This window comes from Hipposideros armiger, unplaced genomic scaffold (assembly GCF_001890085.2).
Source record: "Hipposideros armiger isolate ML-2016 unplaced genomic scaffold, ASM189008v1 scaffold_269, whole genome shotgun sequence".
In the NCBI taxonomy this organism is placed as follows: domain Eukaryota; kingdom Metazoa; phylum Chordata; class Mammalia; order Chiroptera; family Hipposideridae; genus Hipposideros; species Hipposideros armiger.
The window spans coordinates 894,849-915,822 of record NW_017731619.1 but is presented as its reverse complement, the minus strand read 5'-3'; the positions used below and the strand labels follow the sequence as shown (position 1 = coordinate 915,822).

The following is a 20,974-nucleotide window of genomic DNA, read 5'->3' as shown; positions in this document are numbered from 1 at the left end:
TACTATCCACATTATGTTTTATTATATTTCAGATTTGTGTGTTTATAAAGCATTTAAATTATATGTAAAATGATACAGGTGATTTGCTGATTTTAAAGGAAAATGACAAAACTAAAAAAAGTCATTTCTATTCCTCATACCACAATGTTTCATTAATCCTACTAATTTTTCCTTTTAAATTGAAGTATGCATTTATTCATTAGTTCAACAAAATTCAAAGCACCTTCTAAGTTATGGAATTGAAGAATTTGAAAGAAATATTTCAAAATGCAAGTCATGGGAAATATGACAGAAAAAGTCATATTAAAAGTCACTTAATAAATATAAAATGATGTTGTATGAGGTAGCTAGTTTTATTAATGCATCCACCGTTTACAATTGATTTTTTAAAAGAGTTTCAGTGATTTGTCCAATGTCACACTTAATTTTTCCAAGAACCAAAAAAAAAAAAAAACGGAACAATTTCTCCCCCACTACTGGTCAACAAATAGAGATTTAATAAATATTAGCTTATTTCTCTTTTCTCTAAATTCAGATCCTGGTCATCTTCCTCCAATTTTTTTCTGTTCTATCTTTAATTGTCACCTAGAATTGAGTATTTATGATGAAATAGACCCACTGACTCAGTCACAGAGCAAAACGATGATGAATACTCCTGGCTCCGAGTGAATACAGCTGATGGATGACTCCCAGCTCCTGGGGACTGTGCTTAAAGGGATACACATGCCTACGGTGGTTAAGGGGAAATCTATTTCTATACAGGGAACTGCCATAAATCAGAAAGAGATAAAGGCATTTAAAAACAACAAAGCAGGCAACATTTTTTTTTGAGTAATTGAGCCTAGTTTTAAAAAACAAGAAATGTCTGTGTCAGTCCTTGTCTGTCAAACATTATTCTCTGTTTGGTTAAGCTATACAAACACCAGGACTCTGATGTAAGGAAGACTTTTCTTTTCGTACGTAGTGCATAAACGTCTTTAATCTTTTGAGTTAGAAATGTATTGGTTGAGTCTTCATGGGTAAATTCAGCAAAGCTCTGAAATGGTTTTTTCTGCAAAAAGAAAGAGAGAAGAAGGTGGCACAGAAGGGTCAGTGAGGCTCAAATCAGAACCCTACCCTGCCCTTCCACCACCACCCTCAAAAAAAAAAGTGTTTTCCTGGCACAAGAGAGTAGTTGAGGGTCCAGCTGACCTTGAGCCAGCTAACATCTGGGGCTTTGGTGAAAGGGTCTTGGGTCAGGCAGGGGTAAAGGAACTGCAGTTGAGCTGACCAGTTGCAAATGAAGTTTCTTTCTTGGGATTTCAACAGCAGCAACAACAAACCTCCCACATCATAGGTAAGCCTCACAGCTGTGCTCCGGCCACTTGCTCTGGTTCTCCTTTTGTTTTGCCCTTTCCACACTACCTTGGTCAAGGCCAGGTTGCAGCCTGGCATTTGCCCCAAGGTTAGCCTAAGAACTGGGAGTTAGCCAACTGTCTTCCCATTTGTGGGGTGTAGAAAACAAGCAAAAAGTGTTTGAGTTGGTTAGGCAACAGAGAGTGTATAGAAGATGCAGAGCTGCTGCTTCTGGTTTCAGTTGGATTCCTCCTCCACCTTTCCTGTTACCAGCCCCTGTTCCTACATCTGTGTTTCCAGCTCCATGAAAAGATTTCACACAGGATATCTGCAGAAGGCAGTTGGACTTCTTACAGTTTTGCTTAATTGTTTCAACAAGAAGGGTAACATTTTAAAGTTTAAAATATGTGGAAAGATCTTAACTCTTGGAATTTGCATTTTTTTCTGGGAATTTTCAAGGGATAACTTTCTGCAACGTGCAAACCAGAGAACTTTTAGAAAGTAGGTATATTAATTTGCTAGGGCTATAACTAGTACTATAAACCGAATGGCTTAAGCAATAGGAATTTAATGTCTTACAGTTTTGGAGGCCAGAAGTCTGAGATCAAGGTGTGGGCAGAGTTGGTTCCTTCTGAAGGCCATGAGTGCAAGGTCTGTCCCATGCCTCTCTGATAGCTTCTGGTAGTTTTCTGGCGATCGTTGGCATTCCTTGGCTTAAACATGCATCACCCCAATCTCTGCCTTCATGTTCACGTGGTGCTCTTGCTGTGTGTTGAACCCTAGAATTAGAAAACCTGGGTTTGAACACATCACTGTGGACAGCTGAAGCTCTAACCTGGTATCCTGCAAAGTGTTGTGTGACATGTGCTTCTGTCACTCAGGGACAGAGCAGGTGTTCATCCACTGGCACTGTCCTCTGGCTAAGAGCTGTTCCACAGGGATGTTAACTGTTCCCTTTTCCTTCTTCCAGGCTGTGCATTCATGGGTGACTGGAAGCCTCCCCAAAGCTGTGCCTGAGACAAGGACTTGGTGCCTATAATTATTTGAGAGGTGATCCCAGGAAGCCGGAATGTGGAAGGGAAGACAGTGAGACAGAAAAAGAGGAAAAGCGATACAGGGTGTGTGAGCACTGCACTGGTTACTGCTTGGGCAACTAGAGCTTTAACCCCCAAGGACCCTCTGAAGCACCATGTGACACATGCCTCAGATCAGTCCTCCAAAGCGATCCTTATGGAAAGACCCTCCTCTGCTGTTAGAGCATGACCCTGTTAGAGCTAATGCCCCCCCAGACTTTGTGGCTTCCTTGCCAACAGCTGAGTAAATAAAGCCCCTGGTGGGGACAGGGGGGCCCAACACAACCAAGTCCCAGGAAGACAGGTCTGTAGTTTTGAGTATCCCTCACCACTGCTCTCCCATCCCTGCAGCCCTGATGAAGGGCTGTGACCTCCTTCTCTGTCCCTCCACACTCTTTCTCATGCCCTCCACTCCCTCTCCTCCTATGCCCGAGTACCTCTACTCACCTTCTCCATTGTCCCAAGAGTCCTTGCTTCCCACAGATGAGCCCCAAACTCCTAACTCCTAACTGTCAGCTGGAACCCTCCCTGATGTGGAACCAGTTCATCTCACTGACTCCCCACCTTCTTCCTTCCCAGAACCCTTGTGGTGATGTCTTCCTTCCATGGCAGGCCTTGCTGATTTGAGGCCACCATCAAAACAATTACCCTCAGCTGCTCAGCCTTTCCCACCCACTCAGAGGAGGAGTCCTCTAAGAATGCCTACTTATTTCTCAGACACAACCTCTCCCAGTAAGTCTCCATGATCCTTGTCTACCCCACAAACACACACACACACACACACACACACACACACACACATACATATACACTCTCACACCACTTATTCCATATATGCACATCTACACATACACCAATACCCACACACATCACATATCATATGCATCACCACAAACATATGCATGCATATATCACACTACACACACACATACCACACCACACACATACCATACTACACACCCATACTACACACATACTCCACCCACCAAACACAAATACCATGCACACCTCACACCCCACACATATACCATCTACCGCACACATACACTCCACACATACCACCACCATCACTATTATAACCTATGTACACATATACCACAGTACACATATACATACCACCCTACACACACACACACATACACACACACCTCGCAATACAATGCACACATCCAACACTACACACACATATACCACCCTATATACACATACTTCATTCCCCCATACATACCACACACATATAATACACACATCACACATTACATGTACCACCATCACCATCACTATCTCAACCTGTACACACTCATAGCACAGTATACACACAAACAATACACCTCCACCTCACACACCCCCACAAACATACACATGCAACATACACACACATACACACACACACACACACTACACACACATACAAGGTCAGACAATTAAGTTTGTGAACTCATCCTAGAAAAAGTAAAACATACCTCATTGTTGAATATCACTACAGTCACCTTCGGAAACTGCACTGATGCAAGTGCCTACTCCACCCTTCAAAGCAATTTTGAAACTCTTTCTGGAATGGCCATCAGAGCTGTCATCATATTACCCTGATGCCCTGAATATCATCAAAATGTCTTCCTTTCAATATTTCCTTTATCTTCAGGTAAAGAAAGAAGTCATTGGGGGCCAGATNCCCTTCAAAGCAATTTTGGAACTCTTTTTCTGGAATGACCATCAGAGCTGTCATCGTATTAACCTTGATGTCTTGAATGTCATCAAAATGCCTTCCTTTCAATATTTCCTTTATCTTCAGGTAAAGAAAGAAGTCGTTGGGGGCCAGATCAGGTGAGTAGGGAGGGTGTTCCAATACAGTTATTTGTTTACTGGCTAAAAACTCCCTCACAGACAATGCCATGTGAGCTGGTGCATTGTCATGGTGCAAGAACCATGAATTGTTGGCGAAAATTTCAGGTCGTCTAACTTTTTCATGCAGCCTTTTCAGTACTTCCAAATAGTAAACGTGGTTAACTGTTTGTCCAGTTGGTACAAATTCATAATGAATAATCCCCCTGATATCAAAGAAGGTTAGCAACATCGTTGCAACAAGTTCGCAGAACCTAATTGTCAGACCTCATGTATACTCTTATACACACACCTCATCACCACCACCACCACCCACACACACCCACACCTCTAGCTACCTCCTATGCGTCCTGAGTGATTTAGTTATAGTTCTATTGATGGTCACCACATGTGCCATTGTGTTATAATTATTTCTATTTCCTCCCAGTTTTTTCTTATTTGGTGCTTAAGCAGGTTTATGTCTGATTAATTTTTGTTTGCCACAAGCAAAGTACTGTCACATGCACAGTGAACATTAGGTAAATTAAACTGTATATGATAAAATTGTAGTTAATTTAACAGGTGGAGGACATAGAATGAATAAATGCACAACAGTGGGGACTCTTCAGGCCATTAGGGAAGGTGAGTTGGCATTTTCTTACCTCCATGATGGCAAAGACTCATTATCTAACTGACCGAATACCCACATGTGATATGCATCCCAACTTGCCAGAAACAAACATCTATGTTGGGTCCAGCGTCTCAAAGTTCTGCTATGATGGCAGCTATGATTAAAGGACCTAGAAGGGGAATTCAACCATAGGCAGGGAGACTGTGGCTGCTGAGATCCAGACAAGCTAGGCCAAAGGCTTGAGTTTCAATTGGAAATCATGGGGAGCCACTACAGGTCTCGGAGCTGAGGTGCAATATGACTAAGACTGCACTTTAATAATGGACCATTAGGTATATTTATGTGGAAAAATCTTCCACATTTTGCAAATAAGCCAGGTGTGTGTTGTCTGCCTCATCAGAAATTCCACACACAGCTTGATGTGCTCACAAATTCAGAATTAATTGGTTTTTAGACTATGCATTTAGGTCAGATCTTCCAGACACTCCATTTCATGTGGTGAAAAGAAATTAAGTCAATTTTCGCCCTGCCAGACCTTCAGTTTTCATCTCACAGACCTGGCTGAGCTGTCCCTCTGCATGCAGGGAAGGAAGACAACCTTTAAAGGCATTCTCATTATTTCTCAGGGAGATGTCATTAAGTACTGTAAACATGTCCTGAATGAGTCCATGTCACAAAGACTGCAAAGTGTTTATAGAATAAAAACCTATAAGCGCCAAAGTGAGATAAAACAGGGGAGGGGGAGAGAAAGAGGGAAATAGGGATTTTTTTTTTAAAAAAAGGAAAAGGAAATGTCTTTTTGACCAACAAGTTGAGTTAAAGGTGTGGACTATAAGGTAAATTTGGCCCTAGAAGTTTGACCACAGAGGAAAGCAGCCCTCCTGGTCCAAGGACCCACCCTATCTGTTCCCAGGCTCCTGGCACACATCACTAATTGCTAATCAATCACACCCATCTTTCTCTCTGAATTTACAACTGGCAGACATTGCCAATAAATCGCACCCATCTTGACTTTCTATTCACGAGTAGCAGACATTGCTAAATAATCCCAATCATCTTGCCCTCTGAATTCATACATGGCCTCATAATTCTTGGCAACAATGCAGTCCAATCAAGCAGTTTAAATTGCAGTTAAACTTACTGATGTTTCTGTTTGTGAAGGGCTCAGGTATCCTTATTTGGAGTTTGTGATACTGCACTATTACCAAGAGGATGATTGGCCAAGATGAGATGAACACACTTAGTTGAACATTATCTTGTTATTTTACTCTGCATTGGTGTTTACAGTCAAGTTAAGGAGACAAGAAATTCAGAAGTCTGCATTGATTTTAATCCCCGAAAGTTGACACTGCATACACAGGCCCCAGGACAATGTCTGGAATACAAGGTGCATGAAATTGAAGAGGATCAGTGTGTTCATTTCCAATGGCAGTATCAAGGCTCTCCTTTGGTGATCTGTCTTTGGCTACCAGAAACCCTTTGTTCTCCTCATGCAGTCAGCAGAAGGGCCTGGGAGTTTGCATTCCTCCTGGGCAGGCCTTAGCCACGGATCAAGTGTTAAAGCATGGCCACCTTGCCTTGGGATGGGAAAATTCTGCACATTAGTTCTCCAGAGTCCCTGCAGAGTCAAGCTCAAGCTACCATTTGTGAACTTTTGAGATCATACACCTGCTTGGCTTCCTCTCCTCCTGCCCTACTTCCCCCACTTCCTCATCATCCCTGGGAATACTTTCTTAATACATTGTTATCTGCACATGAATTTTCATCTTGGGCTCAGAAAGAGCTATGATAATAATCTCGTACAGGCACAATGAAAACCTCACCTGTGTTTCATCACTCTAAGTTGTGCCAGACCCGCTCTTGGAACTCTACTTGACCTTGTCTTTCAGGGTGTGCCTGGCCAGGTCTGTACCCTGGAGAACAAGGGGCTGGAAGAGCTGAGACAGATCATACAGGCTGTAGAAGTGTCCTCCCTTGGTAAGGACACACAATGAGCCTCACAAACAAGGAGCTACATGCAGACTTCATGCTAGGGAGCCCTAGGAAAAATGTTGCCACATTGGCTGACAGGAAACCAATACAGACTATTCAAAATCTGCTGAAGGAGGAAATATGAGTAGAAACTATAGGGGACAACCTACCTCTGGTAGGAATTTTTGGAAAAATTTTTAGGTATATAAAAATACTTGCTGAAGAAACTGAGAAATTAAAGCAAACTTAACATTAAAAGTTTACAGTAGGCTTTTTTTGTAATCTGATTTTATTTAATCATGAATGCTAATCACAGAGTTAGCATTTGTGAGACTACTAGTTAATTTACAAAGTAGTTTTTCTTATTTTATTTATTGTATTTCACAGATGTAATAATTTGTTCTGGTTTTAAACAAACAGGGAGAACTTTTGCACATCGGTATTAGTTGATTCAAATCAATAACCTGAGGGGACTATGCTGTATTTAAAAAGGGTCAGTATTATTCAAAACAACCTTTATTTGTAAAATTTACCCTAGAGCCTATGATACTTCTTTAAAAAATCCAAACTTGTAGGGCTCTTCATTTGTTTAAAACAATTTAAAATCAATCAGAAAAGACAGATGAGAGAAATGGGTAAAAGCACCTGCAGTCAAAATTGAAATGTGACATGGAGGCAATGGGATCTGATGCTCTGAAGCCAGTACAGGGAGGAAAGCCATGTTTCATGGAAGGACCACATACAGGGTAAACAAGCATTCAAAACACACTAGCATTGAAAGTGCTACTTGGATTTATACTTACATTTTGTTGCATTCATTTATGAAACAGTGGTCTCATTCACAAGATATTATTTATATATTCATAAGAGATTATTCAGATTTTCATTTCTTTCCTACTCAGCCTCTGCTCCAAATGTGGCCTGTGCCTACAGTACATATGACCTTATACTACAAGATTTCTCAGATCCCTCTGTCTGAGTCAGGCTTCCCCTTGCCTACTCTAGACACAATGCAGTGCCCAGCTGCTCTGGTTACTAATGGAGCATCAGACCATGAGAAAACCCTATCTTTTCTATCTTTGTTAGCCCTACAGTGCCCAGAAGTGTTTTTCTCAGAGTTAGAACTTGAAATTCTGAACTGAAAAGACCTGCCCTGAAATTTACACATGAGAAAAACTGGAGCTTATACAACTGGTCCCTTCTCACCAGCCAACACTAATGCTGGACCACAGCACCTCAACACATGACATGTGGCATTTACTTGAGACTCTTGCTTTTTAAAACTGCAGTGCATGTGCAGTAATCACAAGTTCTGAGGCCAGCAATGTTTAGTCTTTTTTGGAATTCCCTGTGTCTTGTTTTCCATCTGGAACATAGCACTTGACATCAGAGTTGAGAGTCTTTACCTGGAGTCCATCACCTGGAAACTCCTTAAAATGAATGCATTTTTTTTCTTTGCAAGAACTATGTGCAACTTTCAGCAGATTCTGAAAGAGGTCTGTATTTGTTTTACAGACCTAATGCTACTGCAACCAATAACCACACACTTAGTGGGTTAAAACACAAATTTCTTTTCTGACATTTCTGTAAGTTAGAGGTCCAGCATTGGTCTCATGGGCTAACATCAAGATATGGGAGAGTTGTTCTCCATTTTGGAAGCTCTGGGGGGGGGGTGAGCATTTCCTTAGCATTTCTATTTCTTTGCCCATTCCAGCTTCTAGAGGCAGCCTATGTTTCTTGGCTCATGATGTTCGCTGTTGATCCATTTTCAAAGCCAGCAAAGGAGAGGAGGAAAGGAGGCGGTTAAATCCTTCCTCTGCGCCCATCTTCTGTAGTCATGTCATCCTCTGAACTCTCCTTTCCTGCCTCCCTCTTCCACTTTTAAGGACCCTTGTGATTGCATTGGGCCCTCACAAACACTTGCCTAAAAAAAAAAAAAAAAAAAAAAACAGACCAAAACAGGTATAATAAAATGTCATGGGCCGGCCGAGTGGCGCGATGGTTAAGAACTGGCTTGGGACGCCAGAGGGCCCCAGTTCGGATCCCACATATGAGGGCCAGTGACACTGCCCTCCACAGTTAAGATGCTGAACAACAGCTCAACCTGGAGCTGGGCTGCCGTGAGTCGCCGGCGACAGCACAGGCTGCAGCCCCTGTGGCAGTGGGTTGCCATGGGCTACTGTGTGTAGCCAGCAGCCAGCGTGAGCGGCTAGCAGCCGCAGTGAGTGGCCATCCAGAAGCCAGCGACTGATCTGCCTCGCTTGGGAAGAGCGCAATGATGGTGCCAACTTGGGCCAGTGAAGCAACGTCCTCCACAACTAGACTGAAGAACAAAAAACGACAGCAACTTGTCTGTTCCCCTTCCCCCAACTCCCCAACACTGTTCCCAACCCCCCAATTCTCCAATAAAAATCTTTAAAAAAAAAGTCATGTGTACTCATTCCTTAATATTTCATCAGTATGTCATTGATCAATTATTTATTGAGCATCTACTATATACCAGTCAGTGTACGTAGATGGTAGGATACAATTATAAATAAGATATGTGTGGGATAACAACCATACTGATTTGCCCAAAACAGGGGTTTCCCAAGATGCAGAATTTTCAGTGTTAAACTCAGGACAGTTCAGGTTTAAAGGCAGTTGGTCACTCTAGGTATGGTCTCTGCTGTGAAAAGTTTGCAACCCAGTGAGACACATGAACAAAACGCAGTCAAGCAGGATTCACAAGTTGCCATATATGCTTTAAAGGGAAGAGAAATGGGGCTGAAATAGAGATGAAATGGGTTGCACACTTTCCTCTGCCAGCACTCCTTTGGGATAACATTGATGTGTTCCAAATGCATGCCAGATGCTGGCTAAGTGCTACACACATAATCTTCTTTAAACCTCACAACAGCTGCATGAAGCGAGGACAGTTATTGCCTGCAGTTAGCAGAGGAGGAAACAGAGAAAGAGAAATAACTTGCCTAATATCACACAACTGTCTTAGATCAGATTCCCCAGAAACCAACCCTGACACAAGGAATTGTGAGCAAGCAATTTATTAAGAAAATGCTCCCAGGAGAAACCTGTAAGTGAGTGGGGGTAGCGGGATAAGAAAGGGCAAGAAGACAACAAGGATGAGATTCCAGGAAAAGTTCCAGAGAGGGCGCCTTCATCCTGATCTGGCGGGGGCATTCTTGGGTGTAAGTCACCCCTCCATTTCCCCAGACATGCAGTGGAGTTCATTCTCTCACATCCTTAGATGGCTGGCTATGGGCCACTGAGGGTATGTAAAACTTCTAGACATTTCTGGCTCGCTCTGTTTTATAGGCAAAATAGCTCCTACTCAAAGACTGGCTGCCAAAGAAGAGTCACAGGTGTGAGCTGTTGAAAGCAGAAGCAACAAGGCTGGGAGAGAGGAGACAGAGAAGGTAGCTGAGGTGGTCTGAGTGGAGTGTCAGCAGCATCGACTTTCGACTTTCGCTGGTAAGAGATAAGGCAGACTGTGAACCCAACCTAGCAAGTTCCAAAGCAAGGATTCTAGACTTCTCTTCCATTCCATCCATTTTCGCATTCATACACATTTTCTTAAAACTTAAAATTTATGGGATTTTTTTCAGAATTTTTCTTTTGCAAGAGTACTTCCTATTCACCAGGATTATTGACACAAACATTAAAACTCAAAGGGTTACCATTGAGAGTCCACAATCAGCATCATGGCACATACTTTACTCCTTTACTCACTTTACTCCTTTACTCGTTTCCTTGTGACACTTGACTTGCTAATAACAAAGGACTAATTAGCATGTCACTGATAAGATTATTAAGATTAAATACAAGTTTCTGGATCTCAGTGATTTTTCAAATGGCTTTCAGTCATCATAATCCACCTTAGAATTTTCATACTCATATAGACTGTAGTTATGTCAGTGCCTTTGTGTAATAGGAGACTAGGAGGCAGTATTGTGTCTTTTCAGAATTATTATAGGCCTTCAAACATCAAAAGGCCTTCTTATTCACTGCAAATGTGATGTTTTAGTGTGACCTTGGCTCTTTACTTTTGGAAAGAACAGATCCTTTATGGGCTCCAGATGGAAAGCACAGTTAATAACCCCTTATAGACTGGCACCCATATGTTTTCCAAGTACTGCAGAGATGTGCTTTGTTCATAGTGTCATTTATTTAAATGAAATTAACCTATAAATGGTGATAGATTGCTGTTTCTGAATTTTATGTTAGACATAGCATAAAAAGTATTTAATATAGTCATTAAAAAGTCTGAAGAAGAAATGGGTTGTCTAAACGGTAATTAAGAATCACTAAGAGGAAAATTCATAGCAATGCAGGCCTACCTAAAGAAACAAAAAACCCTGAAATCAATAGTCTATCTTTACACCGAAGGGAACTGTAAAAAGAACACCAAAATAAACCCAAGGGGAGTACAGGGAAGGAAATAATAAATATCAGAGCAGAAATCAATTAAATAGAGACAAAAAAAATACAAAAGATCAATGAAACCAAGAACTGGTTTTTTGAAAAGATAAACAAAATCGACAAACCCTTAGCCAGACTCACCAAGAAAAAGAGAAAGGACCCAAATTAATAAAATCAGAAATGAAAGAGGAGAATTGACAACAGATACCACAGAAATACAGAAAATGTTAAGAAAATACTACAAGCAACTACATGCCAACAAATTAGACAATCTGGAAGAAATGGATAAATTTCTAGAAGCATACAATCTCCCAAGACTGAATCAAGAAGAAACAGAAAATATGAACAGACTGATTACTACCAAAGAAATTGAATCAGTAATCAACAAGCTCCCAACAAACAAAAGTCCTGGACCAGATGGCTTCACAGGTGAATTTTACAAAATATTCAAAAAAGAATTAACACCTATTCTCCTCAAACTACTTAAAAAAATTCAGAAGAAGGGAAGGCTTTCAAGCACATTTTATGATGCCACTATTACTCTGATCCAAAAAAACAGACAAAGACATTACAAAAAAAGAAAACTAAGGGCCAATAACCCTAATGAACATAAATGCAAAAATCCTCAACAAAATACTAGCAAACCAGATTCAGCAATACAGTAAAAAGATCATACACCACTATCAAGTGGGATTCATTACTGGTATGCAAGGTTGGTTCAATATCCACAAATCAATTAACGTGATACACCACATCAACAAAATGAAAAATAAAAATCATATGGTCATATTAATAGATGCAGAAAAGGCATTTGATAAATTCCAGCAGCCATTTATGATAAAAACTCTTAACAATGTGGGAATAGAGAGATCATATCTCCACATAATAAAGTCCATATATGATAAACACACAGCTCACATCATACACAATGGGGAAAGGCTAAAACCATTCCCCTTAAGATCAGGAACAAGATAAGGCTGCCCACTTTCACCACGTTTATTCAACATAGTTCTGGAAGTTCTAGCCACAGCAATCAGACAAGAAAACGAAATAAAAGTCATCCAAATTGGAAAGGAGGAAGTAAAATTGTCATTATATGCAGATGACATATATAGAGAGAACCCCAAAGACTCCACCAAAAAACTGTTAGAACTGATGAATGAATTTAGTAAAGTAGCAGGTTACAAGATTAATATTCAGAAATCAGTTGCATTTGTATACACCAATAATAAACTATCAGAAGGAGAAATTAAGAAAACAATCCCATTTGCAATTGCTTCAAAAACAATAATACCTAGGAATAAATTTAACCAAAGAGGTAAAAGACCTGCACTCAGAAATTATAAGATACTGAAGAGAGAAATCAAAGAAGATATAAATAAATGGAAACACATACCATGTTCATGGATAGGAAGAATTAATATAGTTAAAATGTCAATACTACCTAAACTATATATAGATTCAACACAATTCCTATCAAACTACCAATGACACTTTTCTCAGAAGAAGAAAATATAATCCTAAAATTTATATGGAACCATAAAGGACCCCAAATAGCCATGGCAATCTTGAGAAATAAGAACAAAGTGGGAGATATCATGCTACCAAACATCAAATCATATTACAAGGCTATAGTAATCAAGCAACACAGTACTGGCATCAAAACAGACACATAGGTCAATGGAACAGAATAGGGAGCCAGAAATAAATTCATTCCTACATGTTCATTTAATCTATGACAATGGAAACAAGAATTTACATTAGGGTAAAAACAGTCTATTTAATAAATGGTGCTGGGAAAACTGGACTGACACATGCAAAAAAATGAAACTGGACCACCTCCTTACACCATTTATGAAAAAAAATTCAAAATTGATTAAAGACTTAAATGTAAGACCTGAAACCATAAGACTCCTAGAAGAAAACAGGGAATAAATCTGTAGACATTACCTTGAGTAATATTTTTACTGATATATCTTCTTGGGCAAGGGAAGTAAAAGAAAAAATAAACATATGGGATTACATCAAACTAAAAGGTTTTTTCACAGCAAAGGAAACCATCAATAAAACAAAAATGTCAGTCTACTGAATGGGAGAAGATGTTTGTCAATGATACATCTGATAAGGGGTTAATATCCAAAATTTTAAAAACACTCATTCAACTCAACACCAAAAAACAAACAACCCAATTAAAAAATGGGCAGAGGACATGAAGAGACATTTCTCTAAAGAGGCCATAGAGATGGCCAACAGACATATGAAAAAATGTTCAACCTCATTAATCATTAGAGAAATGCAAATGAAAACCACCTCACTCGAGTCAGAGTGGCTATCATCAATACATCAACAAACAACAAGTGCTGGCGAGGATGTGAAGAAAAGGGAACCCTTGTGTACTGTTGATGGGATTGCAGATTGGTGCAGCCACTATGGAAATCAGTATGGAGGTATCTCAGAAAACTGGAAATGGAACTACCTTATGACCCAGCAATTCCACCCTTAGGTATTTATCCAGAGAAATCCAAAACACTAATTCGAAAAAATATATGCACCACTATGTTTACTGCAGCGTTATTCACAATAGCCAAGACTTGGAAACAACCAAAATGCCCATCGGTAGATGACTGGATTAAGAAACTGTGGTACATTTATACAGTGGAGTATTTGGCTATAAAGAAGAATGTAATCTTACCATTTGCAACGATATGGATGGACCTAGAGAACAGTAAGCTAAGTGAAATAAGTCAGTTGGAGAAAGACAAATACCATATGATCTCACTTATATGTGAAATCTAAAGAACTTAATAAATGAGCAAAGTAAACAGAAATAGGCTCAGAGATGTAGAGGAAAAACTGGTGGTTGCTAGATGGGAGGGGGGTGGGAATGAGGGAGAAGGTGAGGGGATTAGACAGCAATAAACAGGTAACTACCATATTGCCTCGGGGATACGAAAGACAGTTTGGGGAGTATAATCAATAATGTTGTAAAGATTTTGCAGGGTATCTGATGGGCACATCTCTTATTAGGGAGACTGCTTTATGGATGGTGTAGATGCCTAACCACTGCATTGTACACCTGAAGCTGAAGCTGAATAATATTGTATGTCAACTATGATTTATATATATATATATATATATACACACACACACACACACACACACACACACACACACACGGATATGGAGTATAGGGAATTGAGCCAATGGAATTATAAAATTATAATAGATATATATGATATCAGAAGGGCAAATAAGTTGGGGAAGGGGGGTTATCACTTTGTAAGGGATGAAATGTCTGAAACTAATTAAAAAAAAGAATCACTGACTTCTTTTGTAATTTTGTGTGTGTGTGTGTGTGTGTGTCTTATATATGTTTAGAATAAGCCATTCCCAAGCCCAAAAATAAACTAACACAAAAATAATTGTTCAAACCTGACAAACATTTATGTATTTGTATTACTTAGGACTAGGTTTGACTGCAAGAAACAGAAATCCACAATGGATGACTGAAACAAAAAAGTTTATTTCTCTCAGACATAAAATCCAGATCCTGTTCCATAAATTCCTTACAGCTCATTGATCAACTATCTAAAAGCTATAACCCTGGTCTTCATGATCCAAAATGGCAAACCATATTCTCTTTCAGGCAGGAGGCTGGATCAATTGTTTTTGAAGAAAGGATCCACAAAGCAAGCAGACAGGCAATACTTCTGCTCTATTTTATTGGCCTGACCTTGGTCACATGGCAATACCCAGCCCAGGGGAGGCTGGGAAATGTAGTCTTTTATATGGGTAGCCAAGGACCCTGCCAAAGAAAACCTGGGGATATATTACTGTGGACAATGGGTGAATGGATCTCAGAGTAAAAATCCTCTGCCACAAGCATTTACAGTAATTTCTAAGGTATCAATATTGCTAATTTCAATAAGGAGTATTTCTGTTTCTTTTAGCCTTCATCTTGCTTTTTCCAGGGTGAGAAGTAAATCTGAAGTCAACTTTAATTGTAATGTTGAACAAAGTCCTTTTGGAACACATGAAATCAATCTGTGGTAACACCAGGTCTTTCTAGCAGGACCAGATTCTGTAAAGGATAATTTTATTGCTTTAGGGGCAGAAAGCCTCCTCACATCCAGTGACTTATCCTTGTGGAGACATAAAAGCCCTGCCTTCTCACCCCACCCTCAGTCAGCACTGAAGAGTTGTCAAACCTTTAGAACTCCCAAGGGTTGTCTGAGGCTTCCTTGAGCCTACATTAGAGGTAGTCACCCTGCTCTGCCTAACCCGCCTACCCTTTCAAAAGCATTTCACAATAAACCTGTGTACACTAGTCTGTATTGCAGAGGCTGCTCCCAGGGGAGAGGAACACGATAAACGGCCAGCTGAAATCCATACTGGATCACTCTTCAGTCAGATCTCTTGCCCTTGCCACAGTTTCTTTAGTGTGGTCTCGGCCTGCCATGTCAGTCAGTAAACATCTCTCCGCTTCTGATAGAAATTGCCTCTGCGCAGCCCTCCTCTTCTATCCTGGGGATCCTTCTGGATACTCCAGGAACCCTCTTTGTGGGAGCAGATGCTCATTTGGTCATTATAATCTTTAGAGAGAATGTGCTATAGAAAGGAGAGTGGGAATCTGACTATCTGAGTCCCATCTCTGCTCTGTCATATTCAAGTAGTGTGGTGCTGACTGAGGCAATTTCCTCCTCTCTAAGATGAGGATAACACCCCTGCTTCTCAGGGTTATTAAATGAAATAAGCTAATTTTGTTTAAATCGCCTGCTTTTCAATGCCTTCCTGCCAACTTCCTGTATACCCCAGGCTAATGTAGAACTTACTGGCCCAAATGGTCAAGGACATGCTTTGACTTTTTTGTTGAACCTTGCAAAGTTCAGGAGATCCTCAAAAGAAATACTCAAAACAGCCTCACTAGATTGGGGCCTCTTGTTTTTCTGGTGGTGGCCAGACTTTCCCTCTAGTTCATTGCCACTCTGTCACAGTGCGTATCTATTAGAGTTTCGTTTTTGACATTGCACGGCTATTCCAGTTGCTGCAAAATGCTGGATCATTCTCCCACCTTTTCCTCCAGTCCCAGAAGTTCTTCTCAGCTCATAAAAACATGGAGATTTAATGTGCTCCTTCTGAGAATATCAACCAAACCACTGATGTAAAATCTACTCAACTGAAAAACTTGAGAATAGCATGTTAGAGCAGTGGTTCTCAAAGTAAAGTCCCTTCACCTGGAGGAACATCAGCATCAGCTGGACACTTGGCAGAAATGTGAATTCTGGGGCCCCACCCAGACCTACTGAATCAGAAGCTCTGAGAGCCAGACTTAATAATCTTTGTTTTAACTAGCCCTTAAGAGGAATACTGTAAAGTTTGAGAGTCACTGCTTGAGGGGAGTCCCAAAACATATAGACAGGAGGGTTTTCCTTGAGAGTCTTGCACTAGCATCAAATCCCACTCCCCCCTCCCCATAAACAAGTGGGTGTTTGGGAGCTTACCTTAACAAAAACACGTTTTCTAATATTGGTCCTCTGCATTTAGGGAAAAAAAAAATGATTGTTAAACTTTTAAGACACATGACCTGGAAATGACTCCAGCAGCTGACAGTGGATCTGACCACACTGCAGGCAATAAAGGGCTGGCTAACCTGCCTTTATTTGCTTTCTGCTCAAGATAAACATTTATCACTGGGTGTATTGATTAACACCATATCACTTCCCTCCTTACACTTTCACAAAGGGAACAGGCTCCCCTTGGGAACACAAACCTTTTTGAGGCTCAAGAGATGCCAAGTGCTTCTACGACTATGAAGCACTGTGAGCTTTAAGAAGGTGTGAAGCCCCTCTGCCAAGGAGAGGCCAGTCACCATATTCCAGTGCTGGTTTAAGTATTAGTGATGTTCTTCCTAGGGGAGACAATCAGGGAGCAAAATGGTTGCTACAGAGTGGAGGTAGGATGCATAAGGGCTCTAGAAAGTGGTATTGCTCAAGTGCAGAATCCCTACTAAAAATGTCTACATTATTCATGGCCTGGAAAATAGGTTGCAGAGAAACCTTGCATTTCTTGAAATTTTGCTTTTTGTTTGTTTTTTGCCTTTTCTACTTTTGCCAATGATGGAAAGGCAGGGCTAGAGAGAAATCTAGAGAAATCAAGCAATATTGACTTGATTTACAATTTATAAAAGATATGAATGAATAACTATGGTCCATGAGTGTTTTAATATTTGAAAATGTCTCAGTTCTTATCTAAAAGTGGGTGGGGTACAAGTTATAAATAAATGGATTAGTATGGATTAATTCATCACCAACACTTTCTCTGATCTTTTGGTTTTGTTGATAACCATTCCTATAGCTAATAATGTGGCTTTTGGATCTTTATAAACTGGTGAATTAAAGAAGACTATTTTTATTACTTAAACATAGTCTGAAGGGTTAGTTCCATATTCATGGGTAGTTACATATTGTGACTACCCTAACCCATTGTTTAAAAACAAATCATTGTGACAGTAAATTTAACAGTTTGTTATTTGCTATTTTGGTTCTGGAGAGAACCTTGGTAATCTGTCTGTCCTTTAAGGGAGCTAATGTGGAAGAAAGACATTGGGGCTGCACCTATGAGTCCAAGGGCAGCCAGTGGGTGACATTAGGATCATTGGCTGCAATTGTTTCTTCATGTTTTTCTGCAGATAATAATTTAAAATTTTGTTAAGTTTTTTTAAAACTTTGAGAGTCGTCCTTCTTTTTAAAAACTTGGAAAAGGCTTTTCTTAACCTTTTATTTTGAGATAATGATATAATTGTAGATTTTTACACAGTTGTAAGAAATAATAGAGATTCCATGTACCCTTTAGCAAATGGTAACACCTTGTAAAATTATTGTACAATATCGCAACCAGAATATTGACATTAATAGAGTCAAGATATAAAACATCTCCATCATAAGGATCCCTCCTGTAGTTTTTTTATACCAAAACCTATCTTTCCCTTCTTGCCCACTCCTTAACCTCTGGCAACCACTAATCTATTCTCCATGTCTATAATTTTGTCATTTCAAGAATGTTTTATAAATGGAATCACACATTATGCAATGCTTGGAAATTGAATTTTTTCCCTTCAGCATAATTCTCTGGAATTCATCCAGGTTATTGCATGTATCACTGTTTTGCTCCTTTTTATTGCTAAGTAATGTTCCAACATATGGATGTACCACACTTTATTTAACAATTCACTCATTAAAAGACATCTGGGTTGTTTTGGGTTTTGGCTGTTATGAATAAAGCTGCCGTAAATATCTGTGCATAAATTTTTGTGTGAACATAAGTCTTCATTCCTCCGGGATAAATGCGCAGGAGTGTAATTGCTGGGTCATATGGTATTAGCATGTTTAGTTTTTAAAGCAACTGCTGAATTGTTTTCCAGAGTAATTGGAGCATTTTACCTTCCCACCCAAAATCTAAGAGTGATTCAGTTTCTCTGCATCCTGGCCAGTATTTGATATTATCACTGTTCCTCACGGTGGCTTTAATTTGCATTTCTCTAATGACTAATGATTTCCCTAATTCCTAATTAATTTTCATGTGCTTATTTGCAATCTGTATATCATCTTCAGTGAAATATCTCTTCATGGGCCAGCCGAGTGGCGCGATGGTTAAGAACTGGCTTGGGATGCCAGAGGGCCCCGGTTCGGATCCCACATATGAGGGCCAGTGACACTGCCCTCCACAGCTAAGATGCTGAACAACAGCTCAACCTGGAGCTGGGCTGCCATGAGTCGCTGGCGACGGCGTAGGCTGCAGCCCTTGCTGCAGTGGGTTGCCATGGGCTACCGTGTGTAGCCAGCAGCCAGCGTGAGCAGCCAGCAGCCGCAGTGAGCGGCCATCCAGAAGCCGGCGACTGATCTGCCTCGCCCGGGAAGAGCACAATGATGGTGCCAACTTGGGCCAGTGAAGCAACGTCCTCCACAACTAGACTGAAGAACAAAACGACAGCAACTTGTCTGTTCCCCTTCCCCCGATTCTCCAGCGCTGTTCCCCTCCCCCAATTCCCTAATAAAATCTTAAAAAAAAAAAAAAAGAAATATCTCTTCATGCCCATTTTTAATAGGATTTATTTTTACTATTGAGTTTTCAGAGTTCTTTACATATTCTATATACTAGTCTTTTTTTTTTTTTTTTTTTTTTTAAGCTGAGCCATCCTGCTACCTGTTGGCAGCTCAGCGGCTGCTCAGCTCGGGCTAGACTCGAGCCGCTGTAGCTCAGAGCTCAAACTCTTGAGCGAGCTCTTAACCAACTGAGCCACTCGGCCGGCCCTTATATACTAGTCTTTGAATAAGTAGTTTGAAGTTGTTTATCCCAGTCGGTAGCCTGTCATCTCACCCTCTTAACAGGGTCTTTCACAAAGCAAAAGTTTTTAATTTTGACAAGTCCAATTTATAAATTTTTTCTTTTATGGATCATGTTTTTCATGCCAAGCTAAGAAGCCTTTGCCTCATCCTAAATCCCTAAGATTTTATCTTATGTTTTCTTCCAAAAGTTTTATAGTTTTATATTTTCATTTAAGCCCATACATAATCCATTTTGAGTTCATCTTTGTCTAAATTTGGAAACTTAGGTCAAAGTTCATATTTTGCCTATGGATGTCCAATTATTTCAGTACCATTTATTGAAAAGCTATCTTTCTTCCACTGAATAACTTGTGCAACTTTGTCAAAAATCTTTTGGGCATATTTTTGTGGGTTTATGTTCAGGTTTTCTAGTCTGTTCCACTGATCTATGTGTCTGTCCATCCCTCTGCCAGTTCCACACAGTCTTGATTTTGTGGCTACAAATAAATCTTCAAATCCAATAAACTGATCCCTTCCACTTTAGTCTTCTTTTTCAAAATTGTTTAAGCCACTTTTAGTACCTTTGCCTTTCAATATAAATTTTAGAATAATCTTGCTTATATCTATAAAAAATCTTGCTGGCATTTTGGTAAACATTTTATTAAAACTGTATGTTGGGCCGGCCGAGTGGCGCAATGGTTAAGCACTGGCTTGGGATGCCAGAGGGCCCCAGTTCGGATCCCACATATGAGGGCCAGTGACACTGCCCTCCACAGTTAAGATGCTGAACAACAGCTCAACCTGGAGCTGGGCTGCCTTGAGTCACTGGTGACGGCGTAGGCTGCAGCCCCTGTGGCAGTGGGTTGCCATGGGCTACCGCATGTAGCCAGCAGCCGCTGTGAGCAGCCGTCCAGAAGCCGGCGACTGATCTGCCTCGCCTGGGAAGAGCGCAATGATGGTGCCAACTTGGGCCAGTGAAGCCACGTCCTCCACAACTAGACTGAAGAACAAAACGACAGCAACTTGTCTGTTCCCCGTCCCCCAATTCCCCAGCACTGTTCCCATCCCCCCAATTCCCCAATAAAAATCTTTAAAACAAACAAACAAAAAACTGTATGTGAATTTGGAGAAAACTGACATGTTTACCATGTTGAGTCTTCCAATTCATGAGTATGTAGTCTGTATTTATTTAGATATTCATCAGTTTCTTTCATAAGCATTACATAGTTGTCAGCATACAAGTCCTGTATATGTTTTGCTAGATTTATACCTAAGCATTTCTCTTTTTTTGAACAATTTTAAATGGTATAATATTTTAATTTTGCTGCCCATGTACATAAAACTACAATTAATTTCTGTGTGCTTATCTTCTGTCCTGCAAACTTGTTCTAGGAGAATTT

At 40.3% G+C, this 20,974-nt stretch overlaps 1 protein-coding gene across 6 annotated transcripts in view; it reads right to left on the bottom strand.

Annotated features, from left to right (window-relative positions):
• Positions 1 to 566: 566 nt before the first annotated feature.
• Positions 567 to 20,974, bottom strand: part of FOXA2 (forkhead box A2) — a 119,839-nt gene continuing 99,431 nt past the window's right edge. For 5 of the 6 annotated variants that reach the window (XR_002125567.1, XR_002125570.1, XR_002125569.1 and 2 more), the window contains 2 exons: positions 1,915 to 2,114; positions 567 to 1,051 (listed from right to left, as the gene is read on the bottom strand). The gene's annotated coding sequence lies outside the window, so the exon portion shown is untranslated. Of the gene's footprint in view, positions 1,052 to 1,914; positions 2,115 to 16,751; positions 16,785 to 20,974 lie in introns of all 6 variants that reach the window. The other variant, XR_002125568.1, reaches the window with a different exon arrangement.